The sequence below is a fragment of the Lagenorhynchus albirostris genome, chromosome 7 (assembly GCF_949774975.1).
Source record: "Lagenorhynchus albirostris chromosome 7, mLagAlb1.1, whole genome shotgun sequence".
NCBI classification, from domain to species: Eukaryota; Metazoa; Chordata; class Mammalia; order Artiodactyla; family Delphinidae; genus Lagenorhynchus; species Lagenorhynchus albirostris.
The window spans coordinates 34,338,329-34,347,820 of NC_083101.1; the positions used below are offsets into that span (position 1 = coordinate 34,338,329).

The 9,492-nt window shown below is 50.0% G+C and overlaps 1 protein-coding gene across 3 annotated transcripts in view; it reads right to left on the reverse strand.

Moving 5' to 3' along the window:
• The window catches only part of TMOD1 (tropomodulin 1), an 87,386-nt gene extending 77,894 nt beyond the window's left edge, over nt 1–9,492 (reverse strand). For all 3 annotated transcript variants that reach the window (XM_060154795.1, XM_060154796.1, XM_060154793.1), the window contains exon 1: nt 9,346–9,492. The gene's annotated coding sequence lies outside the window, so the exon portion shown is untranslated. The remainder of the gene's footprint in view (nt 1–9,345) is intronic.

Consider the following 9,492-nt stretch of genomic DNA (forward strand, 5'->3'; position numbering starts at 1 on the left):
GTCTCGACTGATGGTGGGTTTCAGGAGTTGACAAGATGAGATTTCAGGCCTATGAAGGCCTGGTTCTGTTATGTAAGACATGTTTGGAGCCACTGAGTGGAGAGCATGGGGACTCAGAGATGATCAGCTCTCTTTCAAAAAGACTTGTTTCCTGGCCTGTTTGCATTATTCTCCCTGGCTGATCTCATTCTCTTAGTCATACGGGAAAGTACCTTCTGAAAAAAGCAGGGAAACAAGACACAGCATTTGACTCCGTCACTCTCTGCAGTGACACTGAGCCCCATCCCAGTTCACACGGAGCCTCAAAGGTCCACACGTCAAAGCTGTCAAAGGGTTTAAATTAGAAAAGCACGTGTGTGTGCATGCACCATTGTGTGTTTTCATTTTGCACCTCTTGAGGTCATCACGGTGTCTGAGTCACTGAACGAATCATTGTAAGCAAGAGGGCTCCAGGAAAAGACGCTGAACCCATCACCCTGTCCCAGCTGGCCTGCCCACCGGCCCTGCAAACCCTGCCGTACTCCACTCTGTGGTTCCTTCTCCCCACCTCTCTGCAACTGCCCTGGCTCAGGCCACCACGCGCTCTCACCAGCCTCTGCCTCTTCCATGGCCTCTTTTTCCACACCAGCTGAAAAGGGTACTAGCAAGCCAAATACTAATACCAAGGGGAGGGGCCGTCAGAGTTCTGTCATTGAAGCATCATCTTATTGCACTCCACCCCCACCCCCCAAGACTGAAAGCTACTTGAAGGCAAGCATCCTTGTCTCCCATGGTCCCTGCTTCTCTCAGGTGCTGAAGTCAGTTTTGTTGAATAAGTGAATGAATGAATGCTTGGCATTATTACTGACTTTGACAGCCTTAAGACAAAAGCCTCGGTGGAATAAAAGCTGGCTTGTAGAAAAGCTTGTGAACTAACTCCTATTCTCACTCTCCATTTCATACACATGAACTTTGTCACCTTGCCTCACAGCAGGGGTTAACATAGGCACAGGTTTATGAAGCACGTTTTTGTATCTTCTAAAAAGTCAATATGAAAAGTATCATGGGCAATACCAAAAGGCAAAAGGCAAGTTGGGGGGAAAATATTTGTCGCACGTTGAACAAAGGGCTAGTTTTTTTTTAACAGAGTTCCTAAATTAAAAAAAAAAAAAAAAAGAAGAGTCCAGTGAAAATGTGGGAAGAGGAAAAGAACAGGCAATTCACATAAAAAGAAACATCAACGGCTAATAAGCCTATGAACAGAGAATGAAACCCATCCATAAAAAAAGTAAATTGAGAAAGGTGACATCAGTTCTCCTCTATCAGATTAACAAAGATGAAAAAGTCTGAGAATCTCTGGTGTTGACAAGATGTGGAGGAGACCAACATTCTCACACAGAATAGGAGGACACACTGGTACACCCTCTCTTGAGGCAAGTTAAGTCATATCTATCCAAATGCACACATGCTTTGACATAGCAACTCCACTTCTAGGAATTTATCCTGCCAGTTTACTCACTGAATTGTACAAAGATATATGTACAAATCATCTGGTTATTATCTATCTTAGCAAAAAACTGGAAACCACATAAAAGTTCATCAATAGGGCACTGGGTAAATGAATTATAATGTAGACATACAATAGAATGCTATTAAAACCATCCTTGAGGCTACCATTGCCTGTTAGGTCAATGTACCTTCTAACAGCATGCATTATTCTGTACGTACCGCATACTAGCCACAGTGCTAAACTCTTTACGTGGATAATTTCATGCAATCCTAATAACTCTGTGAAGTAGGTACTCCTTACTTCCCATTTTAGCTGAAGAAACTGAAATGCAGTAATCTGACTGTATCAGTTTTCTAGGGCTGCCATAACAAATTACCACAAAGTGGATGGCTTAAAACAGCAGAAATGTATCCTGTTGCAGTCGGAAGGCCAGAAATTGGAAATTAAGATGTGGGCAGGGTTGGTTCCCTTTGCAGGCTCTGAGGGAGACTCTGTACCTTGCTTCTCTGGCTTCTGGTGACTGCTGGCAATCCTTGGCATTCCCTGGCTTGTACCTACATCACTCCAATCTCTGCCTCTATTGTCACGTGGTCTTCTTTCCTGTGTATGTCCACTCCACTTCTCATAAGGACACCAGTCATTGGGTTTAGGGCCCACCCTAGCCCAGTATGACCTCAGCTTAACTAATTACTTCTGCAAAGGCCCTATTTCCAAAGAAGGTCACTTTCTGAGGTTCCGGGTGGACATGACTTTTCAGAGGATACTATTTAACCTACTACAGTGACCAAGGTAACAAAGCTAGTAAGTAGTAGAGCCGGGATTTGAATCCAGGGGGGCAATGTGTACTCATTACCACTGCTCCATGCTGCCTTCCCATAACAGCTCACACTTTTATAACACTAACAATGTCCCAGGCACTGACTTAAGCATTTTACATATAATAACTAATTTACTCCCCACAACAAGCCCACTTCATACATGTGCAAATAGAGATTCCCCACAATAACCCCATATTACAGATGGGGAAACTGAGGCACGGGGAGTTAAAAGTTACCTGAGTCTATGCAGCCCATAACTGACAGACCTTAGATTTGAACCCAGGGAGGTATGTTCTTAACCACTATGCAAAACTGCCTCCCAACACTCTGAGAATTAGGGCTAAGAAAACATTTCTTTCTCCTGAAGGACTGGTCTTTTTTAATCAGACATGATGTGGTCTCCAATTCATTGCTTCTCCCTTTCCCCTTCAGTTGTCATGATTCATCAGCTGATTTGAGTGTCCAAATAGAGTTGCCATCATTCAGCTAGGACACTGGCATATTTTCTCTCCTTAATCTGTGCTGGGCATTTTGAAAGGCCTTCAGAGAGACCCATGCACCCACGCAAATGACACGCAAACTGTTGTGTGCATGGATATATTCATTTTTCTGGAGCAAGAGTCCATGGTTCCCATCAGATTCTCAGAGCTTTATGATCCTAATTTTCAAGTTTTCTGCCCTCCCTCCCTCCTTCCTTTCTTTCTTTCTTTTTTCTGTTCTCACCAGTTATATTGCCTATGCCGGTTTATTAAGCAATCTCATACCCTTTTAATGGTGTAAGTGGAATGTAGTATAAAACCCATAAACAAATGCGTGCAATGTTTCCATTCAGTCTGACTTTTTAAATCTTCCTGGGTTTGCGTGGAGGAAGTCCACCTTCCTGACTCTCCTCTCTGTTGTCTTTTGAGTGCTTCTGAGGCGGGATCCGGTTCCTACCCCGGCACGGGCCAGGTGCTCACCCTGCGCTCATAGATAGCAAACTTGTAAGCAGTGTGCGCTGAAAAAGCCAATCGGACACAGAAGCTTGGAGCTCTGGCGCTCAGGGGGGTTTCCAGGCTGACCAGGAACTGGGCAGTGTGACCTTAAAGCCTTGTCTGGGCCTAAATTTCTCCGGAAAGCAAGGGAGAAGCCAGGAAGGCAGAAGTAGGTGGAAAGAACCTGCAGCTGCAAGCCTGACCCTTCCGGCTGCCTGCCATCCCTGGAACTTCCTCCTTGCCAACATGCTGCAGCCACGTGCCCCCAAGCCCCGCCCCCAATCACCTGCCCCCTCACCAATCCCCGCCCCCTATGCATCCCATCACCTGGGCCTTCCCACGTGCCCACCACGCACCACACGTCCCGCCCCCATGACCCACACGCTCCACCGCGTTCTTCTAGCCCCTGCAGGGGCCCCATCATGCTCCTCACGCCCCGTACATTGCTCATAAAGACAAAAACGAAACAACCAAACAACAACAACAACATCCCAGAAAGAGCCCTTGATTTTTGACTTTGAGTCAAGGCTTAAATGAATTCATTTGTAGATTTTAATAGAAATACTATCTTTTTTTTTTTTTTTTTGCGGTATGCGGGCCTCTCACTGCTGTGGCCTCTCCCGTTGCGGAGCACAGGCTCGGACACGCAGGCTCAGCGACCATGGCTCACGGGCCCAGCCGCTCCGTGGCATGTGGGATCTTCCCGGACCGGGGCACGAACTCGTGTCCCCTGCATCGGCAGGCGGACTCTCAACCACTGCGCCACCAGGGAAGCCCTAGAAATACTATCTTAATGCAAAGGCCAAGGGAAAACTTTGAGATAATCAGCACTCACCTTGATGGTCAAAGTCTGGTGGTCAGTGTATGCAGGAGAAGCCTCACATTATGATGTGTATCAGCGCTTATTAGGAATTATTAAGCCTATTATTTAATAAGCTTATTAGAAACAAGGAGCTTGTTAGAAATTCAGAGTCTCAGGTCCCCTCCTAGGCCTACTGAGCCGGCATCTGCATTAACAAGATCCTGAGTATCTCCAATGCTAGAGAAGCACTAGTGTAGAACACAAGGACTCTGATTTCCCAAGTTTACCAAACCCTGGAGAGCACTTGGGTTTTTCTGGAATACACATCCCAATTGGATGACCTGGAATAATTCCTACTGGGGTTCACTATGCTATCTATAAAAAGGGGTCATTATACCGGCCCTTCCTCCCTTACAGGATTACTGTGAGTTTCAGGTGAGATCATGGGTTCATTCTATGTATTGTGAGGGGGCTGAGGGGCTGCAGGTTTGGTGGGGAGCAGAACAGGTGTGGTTTCTGCCCTCACGGAGCTGACGGGGTGGTGGGATGGGAAAACATGTAGATAATGTTGTGTGATTGTCACGGTTACCTCAGGGCTTTCATTTGCTTAGTCTTTTACATATTCTTTCATTCAGTGATCAGTCACTAATTAAAACATAAAATCCTTGCACTCTGCCAAGCTGCTGAGCTCTGAGCTCGACACTGGGGAAGCAGAAATATCAGTAAATGAGCCATGAACTCTGTCCTCAAGGATCTATCAGTCTAGTCAGAGATAAGGATGTAAGCAGCTGATGACACTTAGACTATGGCTGGTTCTCTGAGGCCCATTCAGGGGGCTGTGGGAGCACAGGTGGGGCAATGAGGCGCTTTGATTTAAAGGAGGATTACAAGTTTGCCAGGTTGAGAAGGAAGAGGACAGCATTCCAGGCAGAAGGAACAGCAGGGGCAAAGGCAGCAAGGCATGCAGTCACATATGCTTGCACCATGACCAGGTGTAGAGAACTGGGGGGCGTGTCAGGAGATGGTTTGGAGAAGTAGCTTGGGGCCACATCTTAGATGGTCCTCGTGTCGGATGCCAAGGAATCTGGTAGGAAATGGGGAATCCCTGAATGAAGAGGAATAACACTATCCGAGCTACGTTTCACAAAACTCTTTTAACAGCAGCATGAGAAGAAAAGACTGGGGTTAAAAAAAGAGAGAGAGAGAAAAGACCGGCGCAGAAAGACTCTTAAGAGGCTCTGCTAATAGCTCAGGGGGAGAGATGACAAAGTACTCGACTGGGGATAGACATGAATAGAAGAGATGTTAAGGAAGGTAGAATTGATAGGACTTTTGACCAAATGAATGGGGTGGTGAAAGGTATGGAGGTTTTTGGCTCAGAGCCTGGGTGGATGGTGTTACTGTTAACCAAGAAGGGGGGACCCTGGAGGGAGACTGGGTGGTGAGCCTGAGTTGGGCCTGTTGGGTGTGAAGTACCTTAGGGACACCCTCTTGGCTTTGTCCCCTAGGCTGGAGTCACGGATGCCTAGAGCTGAGGAGTGTGGTCCAGGCTGGACACAGGAGTTTGGGAGTTCTGAGTGTATAGGGAGTGGTGGGAGCCCTGAGAGTGGATGGGACTATAGGAGGGTGCGGGGTGAAAAGGAATATGGTTGAGAGTGGCACTAATATTTAAGGGCTGGGAAGAGATGAGTCCATGAAGGAGGTTGAGTGAGGCCAAGAGGATTTCTGCCTTATCACCCACCAGCATCATCTCCCAGGAACAGTCCTGGAGACACCTCCCTAGAAGCCCCGGAGTGAGCGGTGGCTGGGGCTGGGGATCTGAGAAGGAAGAACTGAAACAGAGACAGCACTTTCACAAATCTCTTTTTCTCCAAGAGAAAGGATGTAAGAAAAGGAGAAACAAAAGAAATGCTTGAGTTTGTTTCGTTTTTCAGATCAAAAACAGATCCAGCACCTCCTAACATCGAAGAAAACCTCCTAGACTGTCCTAGGTTGACTCCAGTGAGCTCATTCTTTCGTTATCGTTAAGAGCAAAGAAAGTCTGGTTTTATCATGATTAACCAAAGGAGGATTTTACAAAACAAAACAAGAGACAGGAAATGGTCCCCAAATTATGCCATCTGCTTCATGTTTTTCCATACAAACAAGCCTGTCGCTTTAAACTAATAATGGCTCCTAGCAGCCAAATAATTGATCTACTTGGTGTTTTGGCTTTAAGTGAAGAGTGAACTGGCCTCTTTAGAAATGTTGGCAGCCTGGCTGGTCCATTAGTAAGACAGAAAAATCAAAACACTGACTGGAAAAGGTCATTATGACTGGGCTCAGCAGGAGTCATCGATACATGACGTCATTTCAGAAACAAGCAAGCCAAGGTCGTGAGCCCCCTGGACAGAGTCAAACTACCCTTTGCGGCCCATCACCACCCTCCTTCACAGATACTGAAGTCTCCCAAGAGGACACCAGGGTCTGAGCCAGGACTGGCTTCATTTTACCCTTTCTTTGCTCAGCCTGAATCTAGAGGAATGTGATTTTAGAGCCTGTGGCATTCAGCAGGTCATTAAGGAAGGCCCTCAGTCCTCCCATGTGCATGTCCCTTAGATGCTCTTTTCACCTCTTCCCCTCTCCCAGGTCTGTCTCTGTCTCTTTGCACACTCCTCAGCCCAGAAACACCCACCTCCCCTTTCGGCCCTGTCTCCAGCTCCTACTACCTTCTCTCTTCCTTCCTTTCTCCTCCAAGCTTTTAGAAGAGCTGTGGGCTCTGTCTCCAAATCTTCAGCTCCCATTAGCTTCTTCTTCCTCTCGCTAGCATTAACATCATTGCAGGTACCAAGCACAGGACCAAGGGCTTTCCCTGCATCATCCCCCTTAATCCCAACAGCAACCCATCTGAAATGGATGCTATTATTATCCCCTTGTACAGAGGAGGAAACGGGCTCAGACAGGCTGGGTCACCGGCTTCAGTAAAGCAGTGGCAGATCCCATTTTTGAACCCTCTGCAATGCCCTGGCCAAAGTCACCCAATCATGGTGGCCCTTTCCCAGTCTCTTCCCCTCTGTCTCTCTGCACCAGCTGGCACTGCCAATCTCTCTCCTCCCTTGGCTCTTGGGAACCAGTTTCTCCCGTTCTTTCCTTCCTCTTCATAGGGTGGGTTCCCCTGGATTTCATCCCTGGCGCTTCACTTTTCTCATGATAGAAAGTCTTCCAAGGGAAGCTCTGAGTCCTCTTAATTCCAGGTCCACTGGAAAGCATCTTGCCCACCCCCTCATTGCTCATGGTCACTCTAAGTGGGTGGCAGAGCTGGGGCTGGAGCCAGGTGTCCTAATCTCCAGGTCAGCCCATTACTCAGAGCTGCCACTACCTACTCTTAGTTTTTGTGGTTTTTTTGCTGAGCAGCAGGAAGCAGCCCAACCCAGGAGGAGGGAGAAACTGTGAGACCCTGATAAGGTGGGGCGGAGGCTATTTTTAGAGGACACTGGCTTTCTACTTAGGCTGGGAGGAACTTAAGCGCCAGGATCTTCTAAAACGTGGGTTTGCAAGACTGGCTCATTAAATAGAATTAACACATCTAAGTGACAGCACTCCTTGCTTTCACCCTCTGCCTGTTTGTTGTGTGGCTCGAATTGATGAGAACCTTACTATTTGTCTCCATTTCCTCTTAATTCAGTGAGGCTTTAAGATGGCTTTGGAAAAAATATATGATAGAAAGTAAAGTAGAAACAAAAATGAAACTTCAAGATGAGGGCGCTATTGTCTGAGCAAGGGGAAGTCCTGGACAGCAGCAGACCAAAGAACAGGGGGTGTTGAACAGATCCCCAAGACCTGCCTGAGCAGCAGGAAGTGTCAGGAAAGACATGAGAAAGGCTGGTGGAGACTGCCTGGCATGTCCAGCAGCGTGTGACCTTGAGCAGGGGGCTCTGCAGACCCTCGCCAGGAACAAAATGTTTGTCACCACTGGGTGAAAATGGGAATTTTTTGGGTTCCCCCACCGAGGGCCCAGAACCTGGATTAGGGTCTGGTTTTGTGATTCTACAGGGAAAAGTTTAGGCCAGGTAATATGCAAGAGTTTGAGAGGGCCAAGGTCAAGGCTAGAAAAGATGGGGAGGGGGTGTGCCTGCAGAGCTCCGAGGCAGCATCACAGACGCCAAATAGACGGGGAAACAGAAGCCAGGGAGCGACTGGACTGGAGCCTCTAGCCCTGCTCAGTTCATTGGGTCTAAAGCTGTTTGACTCACAAGCTTCTTTGCGAAGGTGATGGCTGCCACCCACCACAGATGCCCATAATCACCGTGGAGCGCGCTTCCTGGGTGTGTACTGCCCAGGCTTTCCGAGGGTCCTACTGGGTCTTAGTATAAGATCCGAGTCAGAGGGACCGCCAAAGTCTCTGGTCTCCGCAGCCCTTCCGGATATGCGCGGCTGTGCCTCCAGCGTCTCAGGCCCAGAGCCGGTGAACAGGTGGGGGGAGCGCCGGCGGTCAAGAGCGCGCCCTACTGCTCTCACGGCCCTGGCCACGAGCTCTATCGCGGGAACCAAACCCCGCTCCTACAAATGGGGAAACCGAGACCCAGGGAAGGGAGGAGGCTTGTCAAGTTCACCCAGTGAGTTGGCGAGAGCCAGAGAACTCCTGCCTCCAGGCTCTTCCCCTCTTCTTTCCACCTCCGCGCGAAAGGCGCGTAACGGTGGTGCTTTAAACCTTGTCATCCCACGCAGTTTGGGAAAGTTTTCTTGCCGCAAACAGGCGAAGCGCGAACCCGGGTATCACGTTCACTTGTGCCAATGCGTCCCCACTCCCACCTCCACTCTCTCTGCAGCCGGCGGGGAGGCCGCGCCTGAGTGCAGCGCTCGGCGGCACCTGTACCCAACAGAGCGCCCGGGGCGCCTAGCCACTGCACGCTGGAGTCAAGCGCGCAGCGGGAACGCCGGCCTCGCCATGACCCCCGCTCTCAGCGCTGCTCCTCGAGAGCCCCCAGGTCCTTCTCCCTTTTACAGACGCGGCGTCGGGGTCCAGAGGGAAGGGCGCCCTGGCCGGGGCCACGCGCGCCGAGTGGCGCGGATGCGAGCGCCCGGTTCCGGACCCCGAGACCCAGGCTCCCCAGCCCCGGAGGCAACCCGAGGCGGCGGCTATTTATAGAGGGAGCCACGCTCAGTCCCTCTTGGCGGCGGCGGCGACAGCTGAATATTTTGCCCAGATATGGCTGGGGCCCCGGTGAGGGGGCAGGGAGCCCCGCGAGCGCGAGGGGGACCCCTGGCCGGTGGGACACTTACCGGTCAGTGGAGCCGCGGGGGCTGGCGCGGGCGCAGGCGGCGGCGGGACGAGCGCGGGCGGCCGGCGGGAGAGCGCGGGCGGCAGGCGGGTGAGGGGAGCGCGGGGCTGGAAGAGCTCCCGGGCGGCCGCGAGCGGGCGGGCGCTGT